The sequence below is a fragment of the Neoarius graeffei genome, chromosome 19, assembly GCF_027579695.1.
Source record: "Neoarius graeffei isolate fNeoGra1 chromosome 19, fNeoGra1.pri, whole genome shotgun sequence".
NCBI lineage: Eukaryota > Metazoa > Chordata > Actinopteri > Siluriformes > Ariidae > Neoarius > Neoarius graeffei.
This window is the reverse complement of record NC_083587.1, coordinates 57,404,712-57,412,514: the sequence shown is the minus strand read 5'-3', so window position 1 is coordinate 57,412,514 and position 7,803 is coordinate 57,404,712. Positions and strand designations below refer to the sequence as shown.

Below are 7,803 nucleotides of genomic sequence, written 5' to 3'. Positions count from 1 at the left end.
TACAAACATGCGAAGGGGTCTATATTATTTAAATGTGTCCCTCAGATCCATGATGTATTTTGTATGAAAAATGCAAGTTCTTCAACAAGAGAAGATAAACTTCATATCTTCAAGGCAATTATTGAGCTTCTTTTTATTATATAGACACATTCACAAACAAAAAGTACCCATATTTATAAAAACAATTTATCGATTTTCTCACGAGTGACATATAGAGATTTATGCCACGGTTTTGGTTCTCCATGTCCCAGATGGAGCTAGTATGAAAAATATGAATGGTGTATTTCCCAGTGTTATATATACAGTATATATATATATATATATATATATATATATATATATATATATATATATATATATATATATATATATATATATAGTGTGTGTGTGTGTGTGTGTATGTATCATATGATGTAAATAAAAACTGCATTCCAAATGCTGCATGATGTTTCTTATTCTTGTTCCACCAGTGTCCTGCAGTTACCAAAATGATAAACCACTTCGTGCTTCTCGCAGCCTACATTATAACCTTCTTAATCGGCCTACCAGCCAATATCCTGGCCATGTATGCCTTCATCAGGAAGCTTAGCAAAAAAACCCACGCCCACAGATGTCCTCCTGCTGAACCTGACTCTCTCCGATCTGCTTTTCTTGCTTTTCCTACCGTTGAAGATGTATGAGGCGGCATCAGGCCTGCAATGGCACCTTTCCCAGGTCCTGTGCTCTATCATGTCATTTGTCTTTTTCAGCACCATCTACACCAGCTCTCTGTTGCTGATGGCTATCAGCATTGACCGCTACTTGGGAGTGGTCTTCCCACTAACCTACATGAAGTTTCGCAAGCTTCTATATGCCATTGTTGGCAGTATTTTCATCTGGCTGATCAGTGGTGCACAGTGCACACTTGTGTTTTTCATCGTCCATATGGGCATCCATAATAACACTGAACCAAAGAACACCTGCTACAAGAACTTCACTGATGACCAGAAAAGCATTGTACTTCCAGTGCGCCTGGAGTGTTTTGTGGTTCTTTGTTTACTGCCCCTGTTTGTATGTGTGTTCTGCTATCTTAACTGCATCTGGATCCTTTACCATAGGCCCCGCATAACAAAAGAGAAGAAGCAAAGGGCCATTGGAATGGCACTGGGCACCTTGAGCGTCTTCTTGATTTGCTTTGTGCCCTACAACATGTCTCATGTGGTGGGCTTCAGCACCAACGACAGCCCATCCTGGAGGTACTACACATTGCTCCTAAGCACCTTCAACACTTGCCTGGACCCCATCATCTTCTACTTCTCCTCAACTGTGTATCGCAACACCACCAAAGTGTCCCTCTGGAGAGTTTTCTCAATCAGGCGCCATCTAGGCTTGAACACCCCTCCCAATTTGAGCGCTGTGGGAGATTTGAACTCTGAAAAAGAATTTGACAGACACAATAGTAACAACAGAAAATAGAGATACTACAAGATCAGTGGTATAGTGGTTGTGCACCTTAAACACTGTGCTTAAAATAAACATTTTGGCAAATTCATCAGATGAGGCACATCCTAACAACCAAAATGGATTTTTTTTTTCTTTTTGAATTTCATGTTTTTTTTTTCTGTGATGAAATATACACTATGATATCACAGACATGTAAAGAAAAAGGTAGATTAAATAATTTATATTTGAGTTGCTTCCCATTTGAGCCACATTACTGACATTATTTTGCATTTAGTCCAAATTTTAACTTCACATATAACATTTCTTGAAATGCATTTCATGAATTCTAACCAAGTTTCTTGAGTGTTTCTTAATTGCCTTTATAGCACAGTATTGTTGAATTTTCAAATCTGATCAGAAGGTGTTGACAGTAGTTCTGGCTGTAAGGTGATGAACTTGCACAGGTTTATATTAATGTGCTGGTTCTAGAACATTGTACCTCATATAATTTTCTGATATAGGGAAGTTTTCAGAAAGATGTCAGACTGGAAAATTATTCAGTGTCACACTAGGCTGCATCGCCCACACATGCATGGCCATAGCTACTGTTTATATCAACCTCACGCACTTCTTTTGGTGATTGAGGCTTGGTAAGCTGCTTCAAGGCAGTTTGAAGATGAATCTCAAATGCAAATTGTGTGCATATTCACTTTTAAGAGATTTAAATAAGGTCCGAGGTCCTCAGAGGTCCAAATTTAATATCTTGATTGATTGTTGTTTTAAGTGATACACATTTTTCTAATTATTGACGGTTTTCACCAAGAAAGACATTTCTGAAAGCAGCCAGTGTATTTTTGTTACTGATGTTCAGGTAAATATTTCATAATTCTTAGTGTATGAAACATTTACTGTGCATTAATAAGAATCACACAACGGTCCAAATTTATCAATCTCATGTAGAAACCATCCTACAACAGGGTTCATATTTGATTCATAAAACATTCATATCTCACCAATCACAGCATAAGAGTGATCGGGCATTGATAAATGTAGTCGCTGAACACCATCATCATTTAAATATTCTCAATTTAGAGCCCACGCCTCTAGGCTTTACAACATGGAGAGGCATAACACTGCCAAAAAGAGAAACTTCTCCACCATTGAAATATAAGTTTTAATGTCATAAGTCCAAATGAATGAATTATTTCTATTTGGCAACCTGGAAACAGAGCCAGATGTGCCATTTCTGAGATATGATGACTAGCAAAGCTCTTGTTTAAATAGTAACTGAATAAGCATCTAACCTATCATATTACAAATCAGTTAGTCTCCCCATTGCTTTTAACTGCTTAATTTTATTTGTAATTATTTCACCAGTAGTCTAACCTAATACGTACACTACCGTTCAAAAGTTTGGGGTCACCCAGACAATTTTGTGTTTTCCATGAAAAGTCACACTTTTATTTACCAACATAAGTTGTAAAATGAATAGAAAATATAGTCAAGACATTTTTCTGGCCATTATGAGCATTTAATCGACCCCACAAATGTGACGCTCCAGAAACTCAATCTGCTCAAAGGAAGGTCAGTTTTATAGCTTCTCTAAAGAGCTAAACTGTTTTCAGCTGTGCTAACATGATTGTGCAAGGGTTTTCTAATCATCCATTAGTCTTCTGAGGCAATGAGCAAACCCATTGTACCATTAGAACACTGGAGTGATAGTTGCTGGAAATGGGCCTCTATACACCTATGGAGATATTGCACCAAAAACCAGACATTTGCAGCTAGAATAGTCATTTACCATATTAGCAATGTATAGAGTGTATTTCTGATTAGTTTAAAGTGATCTTCATTGAAAAGAACAGTGCTTTTCTTTCAAAAATAAGGAAATTTCAAAGTGACCCCAAACTTTTGAACGGTAGTGTACATGTAGAAGGGTAAATATAGACAAGGATTTTTAAAAAATCTTTTGGTGCAAAATGGTGCATAGTGCAAGGATGACTTAGTAAATATAAATATAAATATACAGTGTGCACAGAATGATGGTATGAGTGTGCAGATATTTCACATATGATGTTACTGATATTTGAGTCCGGTTTTAGCTGTTCATCACAGAGAGAGCCTCAGGGGAAAAACTGTTCTTTTGTCTGGTTGTTTTTGCATACAGTGTTCTGTCGCGTCTCCCAGAGGGGAGAAGTTTAAACAATTTGTGACCAGGGTGTGATGGGTCTGCAGAGATGTTACCTGCCCGTTTCCTGACTCTGGACAGGTACAGGTCTTGGATGGAGGGCAGGCTGACACCAATAATTTTTCTAATGCCATCTTGGATATGAATGTCATGGCAATATTTAGGCTTTCAGTAATTTCTTTGAACTGTTCTTTTTCTGTGACAGAATGACTGTACAGCATACATCTTGAATAAAAAAAAAAACGCTAGAATTTGGTGCACAAGTTTTAATTTTTTTTTGGATTTTCTGAAATCAAACCAGGGTCAAAATTATACATACATAGTCAAAAATATACATACAGCACACCTAATATTTGGGTAAAATGTCTCTTCGCAAGATTAACCTTAACTAAACATTTTTGTTTGCCATGAACAAGCTTCTGGCAGAATTCTGGTTGGATATGTCACGACTCTTCATAGTAGAATTAATAGAGTTCAATTAAATGTTTTTTTTCTTCTTGGCATGGACTTGACTTATAAGCACGGTCCATATATTTTCAATAGGGTTGAAGTCAGGACTAGTTTTAAGCTTAATGTTAGCCTGCTTTATCCTCCACAACCAGCTCTGATGCATGTTTGGGTTCATTGTCCTGCTGTAACTCTCAAGTCCCAAGTAGTGTTCAAGTTTCTGATGGTTTATGCTGAAGAATTTTGAGGTAGTCCTCCTTCTTCATTATTCCATCCACTTTGTACAATGAACCAGTTCCACTGGATTGCTAAACAGCCCCAGAGCATGATGATGCTATCACCACCACCAGCTGGTACAGTGTTCCTCTGTACATGGTGGTCACTGTGACCAAACAACTCAATCTTTATCTCATTCTGACCATACAGCTATCCTCCAGAAGGGTTTTTCTTTGTCCCTGTGGTCAGCTTCAAACTTTAGTTAAGCTTGAAGGTGTCAATTTTGGAGCAGGGGGTTATTTCTTGGATAGCATCCTCTTAGTCCATGATTTTCTGAACTGTAGATAGTGATCCATCAGCTTCTAGTTCATGGCAGAGCTGTGCCATGGTGGTTCCCAGGTTGTTCCTACCCATCCAAACCAATTTCCTTTCAGCTGAGGGTGACAGTTTGGGTTTTCTTAAAGCAAAGTGGCTTGACCAAGTGACTATACCTCACAAAAACCTGTATACAACTGTTTGAACTGATCTTGGAATTTGCAGTTGTTTAGAAATGGTTCCAAGAGACATTCTGGAGTTGTGTATATCTGCGATCCTCTTTCCTCTTCTCCACCATTTATACAACACCACGCACATCCTGGGCTACATCTTCCACAAAAATGTAAGCTGGCAAGCTGATGCTTTGCTTCTCACCACTGTCAACACAGTCTTCGACCCAATCACTTTTTATTTCTCTTCAGCTGCCTTTCAGGGAAACTTGAAGGGTCTCCTAGGACCCAGGACTATGACTACTTACACTGGCAATGGGACAGAAAATGTCTGCATGACACAGAATCGAGTGAAACAAGGCAACCAGACTGAAAATAAACAAGATAAAGATGCTGATGAATTACAATGTCCATAGGGAGTTTGATCTTCTCCAAACCTCTTAGTACCAAATTAGGGGGTCTTGCAAGACCTTCACTGTTGGTAGACAGTATAGAAGGATCCACATGAATGGGTGTCTTTATTTTGTTTGAGGCAAGTTCCAATGAGGTCAAACAGCTGGTACCAAATTTGGTCATCATTAACATGAAGGTACAACCACAAAAATTGCCTCCAAATTTAGCACGTCGTAGGAAGAAGATGTGTCAATGCATCTCCCACTCCCTGGACCATGAGCTTCACAAAGTTGTAATTTATGTCACTCTGCCATTCAGACTTTATTGTCTAATGAGTTCAATTCATGTTAATGAGCTATTTATGTGGGGAGGAAACCAGAACATGTCTTCAGCCCTTCAACATGCAATGTTTGCTTTTAACTATTTATTGGAGTCAATAAATCCAGTATTTGCTATCCAGGGTTCTGCAGGGACCAAAAAGTTTAAGGGTACTTTGCAGGGTAAGTTGCAGGGCAACTCTGTGGTACAAATACTTACCATGTTCCTTACCATGTTTTGATAGTTTATGACCCTCAACCTTCAACACTTAGATGAGAACACTTTTCAAAGCAACCACAATCCACAATCAGATGATCTAAATGTCATATTCAGGGCTGTGTCTGTCCCGCGTGAGCCCTAAGTGACACTCACTTGTGTCCAGTGTTCTGTGGGCACTGAAGAAGAGATAAAAAATTGCTTTTGTGGTGGAAAGAATCTGACACAGTAACAACATCTGGTCAGAAATGGGTTTGAAAATGTCTTTTAGGAAATGGTGTGACCAAGTATGACTTTTTTATTGGTTTATTTTTGATGACTATTTTTTTTAAAATTGTCTTTAAATATGTATTGTGCAATCACACTGTGTGGAAAATGAAATGTCAGTAAGACATTGTGCAAAAGATTGCTGAGGAAACGTCTCCAAACAATGCAAATAAATATGACCAAAGCAAAATGAAACATTGTCTATCCATGTAAGATATCTTAACTGATATCTCAGCTGTCCTTACATTAAAGTCAAAAGCCTCACTTTCAGCATGCCACATTAAAGCAACTTGCAGAAAATAACTTTTGTGTGGTATCTTATCAGTATGGTTTGTACTCGTATGCTGTTTTGTTGTGTTAGTGAACTATATGGATGCATGAGGCTTCTGCAGAAAAGGCAATGCTGCCAGTAAACTTAAAGAAATCCTACTCAAAAGTAAAAGTAAAAAAAGCACACATTAGACATACTTTTCCATTAGCAATGAGTTTTGTTAACACTTGAGTGCTCCAAATTGAGCACTCATAGCTCTCAACGACATCAAATGAATGCTCATTGTCAGTCAGTGGGTGTTGCGCTTCCTAACTGACATCAACACAATCAAATTTGAATAGAGATCCTGAAGTTTGTGAAGTCTGTAGGTTTTATTATTTCCAGGCCAATTACCCAAGTGCAGTTGGACCCATCGGCTGAAATTATAAATTAATAGCATATGGATTGCTATTAGTTTCAATAAGAAGGAAGAAGACTTCTTTGGATATCATAACACCAGAGCTTATTACTATGATTAGGTAAGTTTTTTTGTTTTTTTGTTTTTGAAGTGACACAACCTAGAACTGTATCTAGACATAGAAGCAAGAGAAACTGTTCAGTGTTGTACTGTAGTTTTACTTCCTTAATGTTCAACTGTAAAGAATATCCAATCAAAGAACCCAAATACTCATATATCCATAATTTTTGATGTCAGAATGACAACCTGCTATGTTTTCTCTTACTTCTTACCCTATTACTTCTATCTAGTCTTCCTTCTTTTTCTAATATATGATAGATCAGTGGTTCTTAAAGTGCTGGAAATCACAACTAACTGATGTTTGATCAAGCCCACTGAATGGGTTTAATCCAAACCCTAAAAACTCAAAAACAAGGCTATAAATAAATAATATCAACTTGGACCTAATGTGTTCTGTTGGTGGAAACTTAAGGAATAAAACACTCCAAGGTGCCAATAAATAATGAGCATGATATTTGAATAGTTGGATTAGATTTGGAAGGAGCCCGTGAAATTTATTTTGTAGTTCAAGTGGTCTCTGGGAACAACAAGACTGAGAAATGCTGTTGTTGATGCATCATAAATGATATCTCCACTTTTAATACTGAATGCCTCAGTAGGCAAGTCTGAGTTTAATTAGGTAGCATTTTATTAAATCGGTTTAAAATTTACTAGTGTGACATAGCCAAATAAAGAGCTCATAAATTATAATTATTAATTAAGGAAATAAAAATCAGTATAGCAACCATTGCTTATGGATGTTTGCGCGTCAGCAATGATGCTCTTTATTTGTATTGTGATCATTCGTATCAAATTTTAGAGACATCAAGGAAGTTAATGAGTCAGTGTTTGAGCTGCTCATGTTGCAAGTGAAGGCAGTAGGATGATAGTTTGACTAAGAGCAGCTGATTCTGTGATGATGATAAATAGGTTCAGTTTTCTGACCCTGATGCAGGAGATAACGCTGTTCTATTACTGTTCTGCTAAATTAACTGTACTTAAATAAAACAGAAAATACAGAAAGAGAACGAACTAACACACTTTTGATGCAGATGTTAAGTCCAGAGTGCATAAGTAGCAATTA

At 37.4% G+C, this 7,803-nt stretch overlaps 1 pseudogene; it reads left to right on the top strand.

The window, feature by feature from the left end:
- The first annotated feature begins 488 nt into the window (after positions 1-488).
- LOC132867987 (free fatty acid receptor 2-like) lies at positions 489-1,455 on the top strand (annotated as a pseudogene).
- Positions 1,456-7,803: the final 6,348 nt, after the last annotated feature.